Source organism: Pelobates fuscus, chromosome 6, assembly GCF_036172605.1.
Source record: "Pelobates fuscus isolate aPelFus1 chromosome 6, aPelFus1.pri, whole genome shotgun sequence".
Classification (NCBI taxonomy): Eukaryota; Metazoa; Chordata; class Amphibia; order Anura; family Pelobatidae; genus Pelobates; species Pelobates fuscus.
The window spans coordinates 266,228,648-266,244,387 of NC_086322.1; positions in this window are offsets into that span (position 1 = coordinate 266,228,648).

A 15,740-nucleotide genomic window follows, 5' to 3' on the forward strand; every position below is an offset into this window, starting at 1 on the left:
CGTGAAGCTACAGTGCCATATAGGAGACCTGTCCTTTTCAGTATTCACAGTCGAATTTTGAGAGATGGATTTAATGAGCCTATGCTTCCATTTGGGGTATTATAGTAGTTTGTCTGTTCAAAAAAAACCCACAAAGGCCTACCATTTGTAAAAGTAGACACTCCAGGGTATCTCATAAGGTGCATATTGTGCCTTAAAGGACCACTCTAGGCACCCAGACCACTTCAGCTTAATGAAGTGGTCTGGGTGCCAGGTCCAGCTAAGGTTAACCCATTTTTTTTATAAACATAGCAGTTTCAGAGAAACTGCTATGTTTATAAATGGGTTAATCCAGCCCTCAAAGCCTTTAGTGGCTGTCTCATTGACAGCCGCTAGAGGCGCTTGCGTGATTCTCACTGTGAAAATCACAGTGAGAGCACGCAAGCGTCCATAGGAAAGCATTGTAAATGCTTTCCTATGAGACCGGCTGAATGCGTGCGCATTCAGCCGAATGAAGGGAGAGGAGGAGGATCGGAGGAGAAGAGCTCCCCGTCCGGCGCTGGAGAAAGGTAAGTTTTAACCCCTTTCCTCTCCCCAGAGCCCGGCGGGAGGGGTTCCCTGAGGGTGGGAACTATAGTGCTAGGAAAACGAGTGGCACTATAGTGGTCCTTTAACATGCCCCCATTTTTTTTACCAATATATGCCAAAGTATGTGGTAAAAAATAATTTTGTTCATTTTTTACATACGGATTGCATTTTTGCTGGGCATTTTGTATATTTCATATGTGCCACTAAGTTCAAACCCCCCAAATTATGCTCAGCTAAGTCTTCTGAGTAAAGGACACCCCAATTGTATGTCTTTGGCACTATTTCGTGAAGCTACAGTGCCATACAGGAGACCTGTCCTTTTCAGTATTCACAGTAGAATTTTGAGAGACGGATTTAATGAGCCTTTGCTTCCATTTGGGGTATTATAACAGTTTGACTGTTCAATAAAAACCCACAAAGGTCTACCATTTGTAAAAGTAGACACTCCAGGGTATATCATAGGGTGCATATCGTGCCTTAGCATGCCCCCATTTGTTCACCAATATATGCCAAAGTATGTGGTAAAAAATAATTTTGGGAATTTTTTTTACATACGGATTGCATTTTTGCTGGCCATTTTGTCTATTTCATATGTGCCACTAAGTTCAAAACCCCCAAATTATGCTCAGCTGAGTCTTCTGATTAAAAAGACATCCCCAATGAATGTCTTTTGCACTATTTTGTGAAGCTACAGTGCCATATAGGAGACCAAGCCATATCAGTTTTTACAGAACTTTGAATTTTGACGCTGGGCCTATGTGCAATTTCCAAGCATCTTTGCAGGTTTTAAATTCAAACTACCCCACAAAGGCCTACCATTTCTTAAAGTAGACACCCCAGGGTATTTCAAAAGGCATAGAGCTTGGTTGCTTCATCTAAGTGTTGCTTCTAAGTGTGTGTGTGGTTGGAGATATTCTGGAGATAAACTGGAGGTAATCCGAGGTATTCAGGAGGATAAATAAAAAGTTAAGGTTTGTTTGATTTAAATTATTCACCTAATTGGAATGGCAGACTTAGTTCAGTGTAATAGTTGCTTTGCATTTGTTTCACGTTCCACTTTTTGGATGTTTGGTTGTTGTCTAATCTGTAGACAGTTCTCTATTTTGCGGCAGGAGATTGTATTTTTGAAGTCTGAGATTTGTAAATTATCTGGTAAACAAACTCAGGCTGGAACTGCTGCAAAGCCACTGCCGCAGAGACATACTAGGAATGGCAGATGGATTACTGTAGGATCTGGTAGACTTGGAGTTGTGGATAAAAGGCATATTGCACAGTCTGTTGCTCTACATAATTCATTTTCTGCACTTTCAGAGTGTAATGGTGTCGTGGAGAGAGGCACTGAGGCTAGTGGTGTTGTGCAGAGAGGCACTGAGGCTAGTGGTGTTGTGCAGAGAGGCACTGAGGCTAGTGGTGTTGTGCAGAGAGGCACTGAGGCTAGTGGTGTTGTGCAGAGAGGCACTGAGGCTAGTGGTGTTGTGCAGAGAGGCACTGAGGCTAGTGGTGTTGTGCAGAGAGGCACTGAGGCTAGTGGTGTTGTGCAGAGAGGCTTGAAGACTATGGTGAGGCATAATAGAAAGCAGTTGTTGGTGGGGGATTCCATCATAAGAGGTGTGGAGATGGACAATGGTGGTCTTGTGAGGTGTCTTCCCGGAGCTACTGCTCACAGAGACAGGAGACGTATCTGTAATATTGTTAAGCAAGCAAAGCAGGAAGGGAAATTGGATGTACTTGTCCATTTAGGGACAAATGACTTGGCTTGCAATGAGGTTTCAGAGGTTAAGGAAGTTTTTAGTGTTTTTGCCAATGATATACGGCAGGTTGCTTCCACATTGTCATTCTCTGAAGTTCTGCCTGTGCATAACACTCAGAATGACAGGCGGATGCGTATTAGGGACTTTAACTTGTGGCTTGGTGAATGGTGTCGGGAGCAAGGATTTGGCTTTATTGCTCATGGTAGCTCTGTTTGGAATGGAAATAAACTGTACAAAAAAGATGGTTTGCATCTTTCTCAAAAGGGAACAAATGTTCTCAGTGAGCAGTTCAGAGGTTTTGCTAGGATGTATTTAAACTAGGAGGGGGGGGCAAAAGGGTGATAAAACATCAATCCAATTGTCCCCCAAAACAAGGACAGAAGGTGCCTGTAGCAAGTGTGTTAAAAAATGATAAGCTTAGAGTCATGTCTACAAATGCTCGCAGTTTAGGGAATAAGATCCATGAACTTGTGGCAATAATGGCAACTGATAGTGTAGATTTAGTCGCTGTTACTGAGACATGGTATAATGAGAAAAATGACTGGGACATAGCAATACCAGGGTACTCTTTATATAGAAAAGACAGGGAAGGCAAGAAAGGGGGAGGGGTGGCCCTGTATGTAAAGAATAGCATAAAATCTAGTCTAATAAAGGTTAGTGAGGCGAACATAGAGTCAGTTTGGGTTACGTTAGAATTTGGTAATCACACAGTAACTCGTGTAGGTGTGATTTATAGGCCCCCAGGACAAATTGAAGAGTTAGATAATCTACTAGTTGAAGAAATAGCTAAAATGACAATGAAGGGGGAAGTTATCATCATGGGTGACTTTAATCTTCCTGATGTAAATTGGAAAACAAAAATAGCTGCTTGTGCCAGGAGCACACATATTCTAAACTCCCTACTGGGATTGTCTCTAAAACAAGTCGTTGAGGAGCCAACTCGTAAAGAGGCCATACTAGATTTAGTGTTAACAAATGGAGATTTGGTATCAGATATTACTGTAGGTGAAAGTTTAGGATCCAGTGATCATCAGTCAGTGTGGTTTAATATAAGAACAGTGACTGAGTCACACCACACAAAAAAAAAAGTTTTAGACTTTAGAAAAACAGACTTTTCCAAAATTAGAATATGTGTAAAGGAGTCATTATCAGACTGGAGCAATTTAAATGGAGTCCAAAAGAAATGGGATTATTTAAAAGTTGCACTACTGAAGGCAACAGAAAATTGCATTAGGCTTGTCAGTAAAAGCAAAAAATTCAAGAAACCACTGTGGTACTCCACAGATGTAGCCAAAATAGTAACAAACAAAAAGTTAGCATTTAGTAATTATAAAAAACCCAGAGTGAGGAAGACAGAATGACCTATAAGATTAGGCAGAAAGAGGCTAAGCAAGTTATAAGAGCTTCCAAATCACACACAGAAGAGAAAATAGCACAGTCAGTAAAAAAGGGGGACAAAACCTTTTATAGATACATAAATGAGAAAAGAAAAGTAAAACAAGGATTAGTTAGATTAAAAACAAAAGAAGGAAGGTATGTAGATGAGGATAAAGGTCTAGCTGACTGCCTCAATGAATATTTTTGTTCGGTATTTACAGATGAAAATGAAGGAAAGGGACCTCAGTTAAGAAAAAGGATAAATGAGTCATTTATTACACGTGTGTTTACAGAGGAAGAGGTTCTATTTCAACTGTCAAAAGTAAAGACAAATAAGTCAATGGGACCTGATGGAATACACCCAAAGCTATTAAAAGAGCTTAGTGGTGTACTAGCAAAACCATTAACAGATTTATTTAACCAATCATTGATAACAGGAGTAGTCCCAGAAGATTGGAAGTTAGCGAATGTTGTGCCCATTCACAAGAAAGGTAATAGGGAGGAGTCGGGCAACTATAGGCCAGTAAGCCTAACTTCAGTAGTGGGGAAAGTGATGGAAACCATGTTAAAGGATAGGATTGTTGAACATCTAAAAACACATGGATTTCAAGATCAGAGACAACATGGGTTTACTTCAGGGAGATCATGCCAAACTAATCTTATTGATTTTTTTGATTGGGTAACTAAAATTATAGATCAGGGTGGTGCAGTAGACATTGCTTACCTCGATTTCAGTAAGGCTTTTGACACTGTTGCACATAGAAGGCTTATCAACAAACTACAATCTTTGAGTTTGGATTCCAATATTGTTGTATGGGTAAGGCAGTGGCTGAGTGACAGGCAACAGAGGGTTGTAGTCAATGGAGTATATTCGAAGCTTGGGCTTGTCACCAGTGGGGTACCTCAGGGATCTGTACTTGGACCCATTCTCTTTAATATTTTTATTAGTGATATTGCAGAAGGTCTTGATGGTAAGGTGTGTCTTTTTGCGGATGATACTAAGATATGTAACAGGGTTGATGTTCCAGGAGGGATAAGCCAAATGGAAAATGATTTAGGTAAACTAGAAAAATGGTCAGAGTTGTGGCAACTGACATTTAATGTGGATAAGTGCAAGATAATGCATCTTGGACGTAAAAACCCAAGGGCAGAGTACAGAATATTTGATAGAGTCCTAACCTCAACATCTGAGGAAAGGGATTTAGGGGTGATTATTTCTGATGACTTAAAGGTAGGCAGACAATGTAATAGAGCAGCAGGAAATGCTAGCAGAATGCTTGGTTGTATAGGGAGAGGTATTAGCAGTAGAAAGAGGGAAGTGCTCATGCCATTGTACAGAACACTGGTGAGACCTCACTTGGAGTACTGTACACAGTACTGGAGACCCTATCTTCAGAAGGATATTGATACCTTAGAGAGAGTTCAAAGAAGGGCTACTAAACTGGTTCATGGATTGCAGGATAAAACTTACCAGGAAAGGTTAAAGGATCTTAACATGTATAGCATGGAGGAAAGACGAGACAGGGGGGATATGATAGAAACATTTAAATACATAAAGGGAATCAACACAGTAAAGGAGGAGACTATATTTAAAAGAAGAAAAACTACCACAACAAGAGGACATAGTCTTAAATTAGAGGGACAAAGGTTTAAAAATAATATCAGGAAGTATTACTTTACTGAGAGGGTAGTGGATGCATGGAATAGCCTTCCAGCTGAAGTGGTAGAGGTTAACACAGTAAAGGAGTTTAAGCATGCGTGGGATAGGCATAAGGCTATCCTAACTATAAGATAAGGCCAGGGACTAATGAAAGTATTTAGAAAACTGGGCAGACTAGATGGGCCGAATGGTTCTTATCTGCCGTCACATTCTATGTTTCTATGTTTCTATATTTTGAACCTTAGCGTGGGATCATTTTTCCGCTAGCGTGTACCAGGTGTAGTGGTAATAAGCGTTTTTTCTGCCTTTTTGACACACAAAGTGAGTTTGCACAGTATATTTTGCAAACCTTATGTGTACTACCACTGTATAATACAGTGATGGCGAACCTATGGCACGCGTGCCACAGGTGGCACGCCGGGCCCTTTCTGTTGGCACGCGGCCATAGGTCCGCCATTAATGCAGAGTAGGCACCTGCCTGCCCGAAACGGCAGGCGCCTACTCTGCTACCGGGTCGGGAGGCAGGGGGAGGGATCTGTAATGCAGCTTCCCTGTCCTCCTGCGCGATGCAGTGTGGAGTGTTGCCGAGCGTTACCATGGCAACGCTCCACACAGCATCGCGCGGGACGACAGGGGAGCTGATTCACAGATCCCTCAGCCTGCATTGCTTTCCACCACCGGACCACCAGGGATGGCTGTGCCGCGCCCCCCTCCTCCTCCCTACTTAATTAAAGGTAAGAAGGAGGGAGGGAGGGAGGATACTGGCACCCGCACCCCTACCCCCCAAGCACCCCTATCCCCCCAGCAGTACCCCTACCACCCCTATGCCCCCAGCAGCACCCCCTACCACCCCTTCCCCCCAGCAGTACCCCTGCCCCCCACAACAGTACCCCTACCCCCCCAGCACCCCTATACCCCCAGCAGTATCCCTACCCCCCCAGAAGTACCCCTACCCCCCAGCAGTACTCCTACCACCTCCAGAAGTACCCCTACCACCCCACAACAGTACCCCTACCACCCCCACAACAGTACCCCTACCCCCCAGCACCCCTATCCCCCCAGCAGTGCCCCTACCACCCCCATTAAAGTTAAGAAGGAGGGGATTAGGAGGAGGGAGGGAGGGGGGGATACTGACACCCCCCCAGCAGTACCCCTATCCCCCAGCAGTACCCCTACCACCCCCAGCAGTACCCCTTCCCCCCCACAACATTACCCCTACCACCCCCACAACAGTACCCCTACCCCCCAGCACCCCTATCCCCCCCAGCTGTGCCCCTACCACCCCCCATTAAAATTAAGAAGGAGGGGGTTAGGAGGAGGGAGGGAGGGAGGGATACTGACACCCCTCCAGCAGTACCCCTATCCCCCCAAGCACCCCTATCCCCCCAGTAGTAACCCTACCACCCCCACAACAGTACCCCTACCCCAGTACCCCTACCCCCAGCACCCCTATCCCCCCAGAAGTACCCCTATCCCCCCAGAAGTACCCCTACTCACCCAGCAGTACCCCTACCCCCCCAGCAGTACCCCTACCCCCCCAGCAGTACCCCTACCCCCCACAGCACCCCTACCCCCGCCCAGCACCCTTACCCCCGCCCAGCACCCCTACCCCCCACACAGCACCCCTCTCACACACACATTACCCCTCATACACACACACATACAGCACCCCCCCACACACACACAGCACCCCCCCCACACACACAGTGCCCCTCATACACACACACAAACACCCCCACACACACACACCATCCCCCCCACACACACACAGAGCACCCCACACACACACACAGCACCCCCCCACACACACACACACAGCACCCCCCCACACACACAGCACCCCCCCACACACACAGCACCCCCCCCACACACACACACAGCACCCCCCTCCCCCCACACACAGCACCCCCCACACACTTACACAGCACCCCTCATAAACACACACACACAACACACACACACACACACACAGCACCCCCTACACACACACGCACCCCCCACACACACACGCAATTGCCGTGTTGGCACTTTAAGGAAAAAAAAGTTGGCATGTATTGCGGTTTGGGCACTCGGGCTCAAAAAGGTTCGCCATCACTGGTATAATACTTCATATGTTGCTCAGCTATGTCTTCTGAGTACAAAAATACCCCCGTATGTACCTTTGCCAGGTATATATGGACATCGGAGGAGCACATTTGGGACACAGCCATTCCATTTTTTTCAAACTTTAAATTTTTACGCTGTGCCCATGTCCCATTTTAGAGTATTTTACCAGGCTATATAATCCAAATACCCCATAAAGCCATACAATTTCTTAAAGAAGACATCCCAGGGTATTTCAAAAGGCATATTTTGAACCTTAGCGTTGGATCATTTTTCCGCTAGCTTGTACCAGGTTTTCTGCCTTTTTGACACACAAAGTGAGTTTGCACAGTATATTTTGCAAACCTTGTGTGTGCTACCACTGTATAATACTTAATATGTTGCCTTAGTATGTACCTTTGCCAGGTATATGTGGATGTTGAAGGGGCACATTTGAGACGCAGCCATTCAGTTTTTTTCTAACTTTGAAGTTTTATGCTGTGTCCATGTTCCATTTTGGAGTAGTTTTGATGGTTGGTTATTGAAACTTTCCCACAAACACATACTATTTATTAAAGAATACACCCTGGGGTAATTCAAAAGGCATATTTTGAACCTTGGCGTGGGATAATTTTTTCTCTAGTTTGTTCCAGGTGTAGTGGTAATGAGCATTTTTAAATGTATTTTTTTACTTTTTAAAACTTTTTAAAACTATTTTTTAAACTTTTGTTTTGCTTATTCATTTTTTTTTAAAGGATCCTAAACTTTCTTAAAACTTTTGTTTACAGATGTAACATTTTTCTAAGCTTTTTTTTTTACAGTTAACCCCTAACTAGCAGTAAGCAGCACTAACAGTAAATTCCCCATTTCCCCATAACTCCCACCCACCCCAGCTAGCAAAATATTTAATTATACAATATTTAAATTAGTTAATTAAATAAATTTAACCCCTGAGGGTTAAAAAATAAATAAAAGTTAATCGTCAGGGGTTAAAAAAAATTAGATCACAGTATAATACTGTGATGTGTATTTTGATCGCTGTAGGCAGTGATCGACTGGCAGGGAAGGGGTTAATTTTTATTTGGACTGGGTAAAGGGTTTTTATTTTTTTCTTAAACGTTACTAAAACTTTTTTTCTTAATTTTTTTACTTTTTAAAGCTTATTTTAAAACTTTTTTTAACGTTAACCCCTAGTTAGCCTAACACTAAATCCCCCAATTCCCCACTAACTTCCACCCTCCCCAGCTAGCTAAATTTATAATTTAAAAATATTTAAATTAATTAATAAAATAAATTTAACCCCTGAGGGGTTAAAAAAAAGAATTAACCCTCAGGGGTTAAAAAAAAAAAATCAGATCATAGTAAAATGTAATCCCTGCCAATTGATCACTGTAGTCAGTGATCAATTGGCAGGGAAGGGGTTAATTTTTTTATTAAAATGGGTGTGGGATTTTAATTGAACTTTATTTTTTTTTTGACAGGGGGCAGGATCACTGATGATCCGTCTCCCTGCACTTCACAGTGAACCCGGAAGTGCAGGGAGGCGGAAGGTAAGTATACACAGCACATGTGCTCGCTCTGACTTGCTGTCAGATCGGGCACATGTGCTGGGACAGCGCAAGTCGGTGCTCCCAGTCTGCCTCTAATACAGAGGCAGACCGGAGCACCATTAACCCCGCGATCGCCGCGATTGCGGCGATCTGGGGTTAATTTTAACGGGTGACGGACGAGGTCCGTCACTCGTCGTTATGGGGTTAAAGGAACACTATAGTGTTAGGAATGCTCACCTATCCGCCTCCAGTAACGTCCCGGAGAAGGAAGGGCTTTCTCCACAACAGTCCAATTCAATGCGCCTCATAAAGGAGCATTGGAGGCCTAAAGTAGCCCATGGAGCAGCGTAGCTAAGGGGAGTGGGCCTTGACATTGCCAGGAGACAGGCCATCTAGGGGTCAGTGGTTTGGGATGGGCCTAAGGATATGGAGTGGGGTGGAGTTATAAGGGGAGTATAAGTAGTGGCCATTTTAGATCTAAGGATCACTTTTAATCTAAAGTTACACTTACCTGTCGTTGTAGAAGGATTTGTGTGGCTTTGTTTCTTCTTTTGTCTCCTCTGCAGGTGTCAGCACAATGTAAGATTGGCTGGAAGGAGTCAGGGCTGCTGTGCAGGAGAGGGGTGTCGAGTGGCTGAGGGACCATCTTGGAGATGCTCTGCCATCCGGATCTGGAAGCTCCCAGGGTCAGAGGCCGGTTAGGAGGACGAGGCCCCCGCAGAGATTGAGCCCCAGCGTGGTTCCAGGTTCCCGGCGTCCGAGGAGCCCCTCTGGAGGTTGTCTGGGCGGCAGTGAGGCTGCTGGCGGGAAGGCCGCAAGTGGAGGAGGTCGCGGGCGCCGTCGCATTGTGGCCGCACGAACCCGCCGTCAGGCGAGGCTGGAGACACAGGCTGCGGTTTCGGGAACCGAATTGGAGACTACCGAACGTTCGGGGAGCGAACGTGGAGGTAGGAGTATCGTGATCGGACGGAAACTGCCGAACGTTCGGGAGAGGAACGTGGAGGTAGGAGATCTGGCGAATGGGCGGAAACTGCCGAACGTTCGGGAGACGAATGTGGAGGTACTCCTACTGCCGATCGTTCGTTTCCCGGACGGGGAGGTAAACATACTGCTGAACGTTCAGGAGTTGAACGGGGAGGTAGCTATACTGCCTGCCGTTCGGCTGCCGAACGTGGAGGCAGCAAAACTGCTTAACATTCGGTTCTTGTTTCCTCTTTTACAGGAAGGGAAGGAGAAGTGGCTGCTGTTGACAGGAGTTCGAGAAAGGGGCCATTGCAAGCGCGGGCCAGCGGAAGAAGGAGGAGCGGTACGGCAGGCTCGTCAGCAGGTTTAGGGACCACTGGAAGTGCTGTTGGTAGAACAGGAACAACGGCTGCGCATCGCCCGGGTGAGTCGCCCTCTGACGCTACTGCCCCTTCCGTTGCTAGCCCACGGGTTATCCCGGGGGTGGGTCCTGGTACTGGCATGGTTGGTGACAACAGGGTGGCAGGTGGCAGGCAGGGGACTGCTAGGGCATGGAGGGGACCGGAAGGGTTTAGCGCCACGAGACGACATAGAGTGTCCCCAATTCACCTTGAATTCTCACTTTGGTGAATAATCCTACTAGTGTGAAATACTTGAGAGCTCTCTTTCGTGGGAAATTTAGTGATAACATCAGCTTTAAAGTGAAGTTTAAACTTTGAAAAGAAGTATCAGTTACAACACTGTTTATACAACACTTTACAAGCAATATAGACTTTATAAAAAAAAATGCTTGTTTAAATTTTAACATGCAATACTATCTATCTGAAATGTTAAAGAAAAACAAGATACAACAAACCTGTTTTTCTGATTTCATTTGTAGAACTCTTGAAGCGCCAGCAAAACACTTTGAAAAGACTGGCGGCAAGAAATAGGTCAGTGTAGCCTCTTTTCATGTGTATATCAGGCCCTTAATATCCCCTTATGTAGGGCGACCGTCAGAAAATTTGGGGACCCTTGCTCACCTCAATGTCTGGTGTCTGGGCCCTTGGGGCCATCCCCTGAGTCCGTCCACAGGACGCACCACTGAGTCTGCCCACAAAGATGCAGTGCATGTATGTATAAGAGATGCAGCGTGTATGTGCAGTGCATGTGTAAATATAATGGATGTAGTGCTTGTGTAGTGTGTAGCAGATACAGTGTGTGTATATAGTGAACGTAGTGTGTGTGTGTATGTAGTGGTAACGCTCTGACAGCCATGGCTTATGAGAGGACCTACCGGAGGTCAGCTTGGGCAGCCAGGGCACCTTAGCTGTATTGGCTTTACCCCCTTGATGGCGGCCCTGCACTTATGCAACATCAACGATACATTTTCATCAGAGCAGTCTGCAATTTAAATGTAATTTCCCCACTCATTTACCATATCCAGGGCTGAACTGTCAATCGTAAAAAAAAAAAAAAAGCCAGGACAATCCATGCTTTTATTTACAGGCTCTTCAAGGATTGGATTATGATCATAACTTGAAATATTGTCGTCCTTAGGGAATTATATTTCAGAGAGGCCTACGTTATTTTATTATATGTGAACAGGTCGATCCCCTATTTGCATTATAAATAGCCAATATGTGAAGCATTGCAAAGACATTTGTATTCCATAATGCATAAGAATGCACTGTAGATATATATTTTAATTATTTAATTTATTTATTTTGGGATAATATATATTTTTTTAAAGTACAAACTTTGTTATCTCCATGGTTTTATTTGCTCGACATCAATGATGTAACTTTTTCATATGTTGCACATGCTGTAACACATAGCACGTGTAGACATTATTCAATTTTAAATATGGTTGCCCTGATTTCGAAGGACAGCAAGGTAAACCATGCAGAAACAAATATACGAGAAGGGGGAGGCAATGGTAAAAATAAACATTCCTAACACAGCTCCCTGACAGGTTAGGTCAGTTAGTACGCAGCAGCTCTCTCCTGTGTCCCCTCCCTGTGACTAAACTGTAAACAAGTCTGAGGAAAGGTACAAAACAATTAGCCACGCTACCTTTCACGTGTTCTAGAGAGCAGCAAACTTACAAATCTAGTTTTTTTTTTTTTCACAACCACCAAAATAGGAGAGCCAAACAGGGAGAGAGAGAGACGCAGGTATTTTTTTTTTTGAGGTCTGCAAATAGTGTGTGAGTTGTGATAGCAAGAACGTTTTTTTCAGAAACAAAGGACGTGCAATAGACATATTGTTATGAGAAGGCCCCTCCTAATAACAGATGTCACCTTACCCATTGTTTACTGGCTGCTTCAAAAATTGGGGATTTCCCAGCAACATGGGTAATTAAAGGAACAGTCCAAGGACCAGAAGCGCTAGAGGACAATGTAGTGGTTATGGTGCTTTGAATGTTCCTTTAATTAATAGATACTCTTATGCCTCCATATTATGTGCATTGTGCAGCAATTTCCATGTACCCTGTTAAACAGTTTTGTGAAATATGTGGGTTCATTTATAAATAATAATAATAATAATAATAATAATAATAATAATAATAATAATAATGTAGCTCCAGAATTTCTAGGATTTTGGTAAATGTGGATGATTTGGTAAGCGTGCGCAATCATACTTATTTTTTCTTTTTTAAACCAGCATTAAGCATCATTATCACCATAGCTTATTGTAAAGGTTATTGTAGTAAGAAGCTATGGGTGAGGTCCTACACTTTGTGTTGAAGAGATTTCAACTGGTTTGACAAAATCTGGGACACTAAAGCCCCCTCAATCAGCTGAAGATGTCATAATCAGAAAGTTCATGTCTTTATTGTAAACCAAATTAATTGTCCTGTGTTTTGCCACACTGGGTCACCATTTTGCATTGCCAAATTGATACAGACGCCCTGTAAATCTATATCAGTTTGCTAGTTGGGATTAAAACTGGGATCAATTATGTCAGTTTTATAACTGCTATTCTCAGACCTCCCAACAGTCCCAGATTTGTCAGGACAGTCACAAATGTTGGCTTTTGACCAGCTGTCCTGGATTTGTTCTCTGATGTACCAATTCTGTGAAAAGTGTTCACACTGTGCAAGCTGCTCTCAGAACATTGCACCCAGACAACAGCGTGTTAAAAGCACGTTGCGCACGTGCAGCCCTTAGAAGATCTAGCGAGAATATCCAGTAGGCACGCAGGTGTGCATGAACCCCTTTTCTGGATGGGCCTGCCTTTCATCACATTGTTGCCCTCTTTTCTCATATCCAGAGTTCCTACAAATATTTTGGAGAAATAATAAGGAAGAGATCTTATCATGTCCCAAGCTAAGGGGACACAAACACAGAGGAGCGGAGCTGCATCCTGAATCCACTTGTACCATAACCACTATAATAAGCTGCAATTGTTATGTTGGTTGCAGTGTCCTTTAAGCCCATGACATTGTATTATTATTTTGAGCAGGGCTGGATTTTCCATAAGGCCACTGGGACCTTGAGGTAGCACGTATGAGAGAGGTGGCATGACCGATGGAAAAATCAGAAATCTTCCTCACTAGCCATTCCATTCCCATGCCGAGGGAGCCGGCCACTGTAGCAGTGAGTGCAGCGGCCAGGCCATGAGAGAAGGTGACTACAAACCTGTTTCTTCTCCATTCCAGCTTGGGGCCACTACTACCCACCAACCTGCCCAACAAAGGACCTGCTAGGCCAGCAGTAGTCTGCCTTGCTTAGCCCAGAGGCCAGTCACCTGTGCCCACCAATGTTGGTGTCTGCATCGGTCGTTATGTGTGTGTTGCATGGGTCGTTATGTGTGTGTGTCAGCATGGGTCGTTATGTGTGTGTGTCAGCATGGGTCGTTATGTGTGTGTTTGCATGTGTCAGTGTGAGTGTATCTACATGGTTCAGTGTGTGTGTGTCTGCATTGGCCTGTGAGTGTCTGCATGGGTCATCATAAAGGCCAAAGTTTTAATAAAAAAACAAAAACAATACTTTTAAATTGTGGGAGAGTATCATGTAGGCATGTATATTATTATAGGTGTATTAGATTAATATTTACATGTCATAATATATATATATATATATTAAGCAAAATATAAAATTACTAAAACACACATGCATTTATATACATGTATATATGAAGGGACTGTGGGTATCGTATTGAGGAAACTGACCTTGTGGCAGCAATGAGGGATTTTATGAAATGTATAACCTAACTGAAAAGTGCCCATAATAACTCTATGGAAAATTCCAATCTCCGTAAATAAATACTTTGCTTTTATGCAACACACATTTGCAAGCGTCATTTCCCATGATGCTTAGCCAGCCTTATTTACTTGACAAAACTCTACAACTCCTTTGTGTTATTGTGTACTTCCAGCATCCAAATGCAAACACGAATATGCAGAATTTGGAGAAGTACAGACTATTTATTGGCAGTAGCTCTTGAATAAAGAGCACATAAACCTTTTTACCCACATCATAAAAGGCTAATTTATAACTAGTGGTGAAACTACAGAGCTTACAGTGTCTAACTACCCAGCTAAGGCTCTTAAATAGATCCCTCTTTCTTTGTATGTATAGCATGAGATTCCAGATAAGGAGTTAAAGCGTAACTGTCACGTAAACCCCCCTCACTCTCCCCCATGGGCTGTTTTTTTTTTAATGAAACAAAAAAAAGGTTTGAGGGAAACTCTGATACGTTCACCTTTTTGATAGCTATCTGCTCTGAGGAGTAGACTACTTTGTTGCACCTGGTCCCTAAAGCGACAGTTAAGACTAACAAAATAGAACATTCACTATAATTAGACCTATGCAGACATCACACTGCCAAATTTATAACAAGCTATCTTAAGTTTTTTTTGTGTTCCTTTAATTTTTGTACTTTTGATAAAGGATCAATAAAGTTATACATGTATATAGTTTTTGTTAACGGGCACATGTAAATATAATTTGAACAATTGGTTCCACTTTTCCCTCGCTCCATTACCTACCATAACCAATTTAGAGATATTTGTTTTATTATTCCAATCACGTTGTTCATTCATTAAATTACCAGCACCTTAGATCTCCCTAGTTGGAGATTACAATATTTATTTTTTTCTCTCAGTAAACATAAGGAGAGTAGGGTCTACTTTTCCAGATGTATTACCTGAACGTTGACAAAGTGTGGAGCTTTAATCAAGCTCCATGGTGTTTGGCAACTTTGTCATTGGCTTCTTTCTTCTATATTCACCTCCCTCACATGGTGCATCACTACCTCTGCACTACAGAGAAGAACGGGGCATGCACTGCGACACCCAACATCCTCAGCTAGCAGATCCAACTGGACCTCAGGGAAGCCACCCTCCTCCACCTGAAAGGTAGGAATGGGGAGGGTGGCTAAAAATATGTACCCTTTGATCAGCGTGTCTGTCTGTCTGATGTGTCATGGTGTGTATCTGTGTGTCAGTATGTGTATCTGTAGATGTGTCATGACGTGTCTGCGTGTGTGTATCTGTGTGTCAGTATGCGTGTCATTGTGTGTCTGCATGTGTGTATCTGTGTGTCAGTATGTGTATCTGTATGCGTGTCTATGTATCTGCATGTATGTTAGTGTGAGTATATGTGTATCTATAGCCAAGTCACAGTGGGTATTAGTGTGCCTTTCTATCTGCAGATGTGTCTGTGTATTTGCACGTGTGTCAGTGTGGATAAAAAGGTAATTTGCTCAGACAGAAATAAGATTGCCAACACCCCCCCTTTCTGAGATGTAATTAATTTGTCTTATTTTCATGCACTAATTTCCTTTAGGCATTGCTGAGTCACA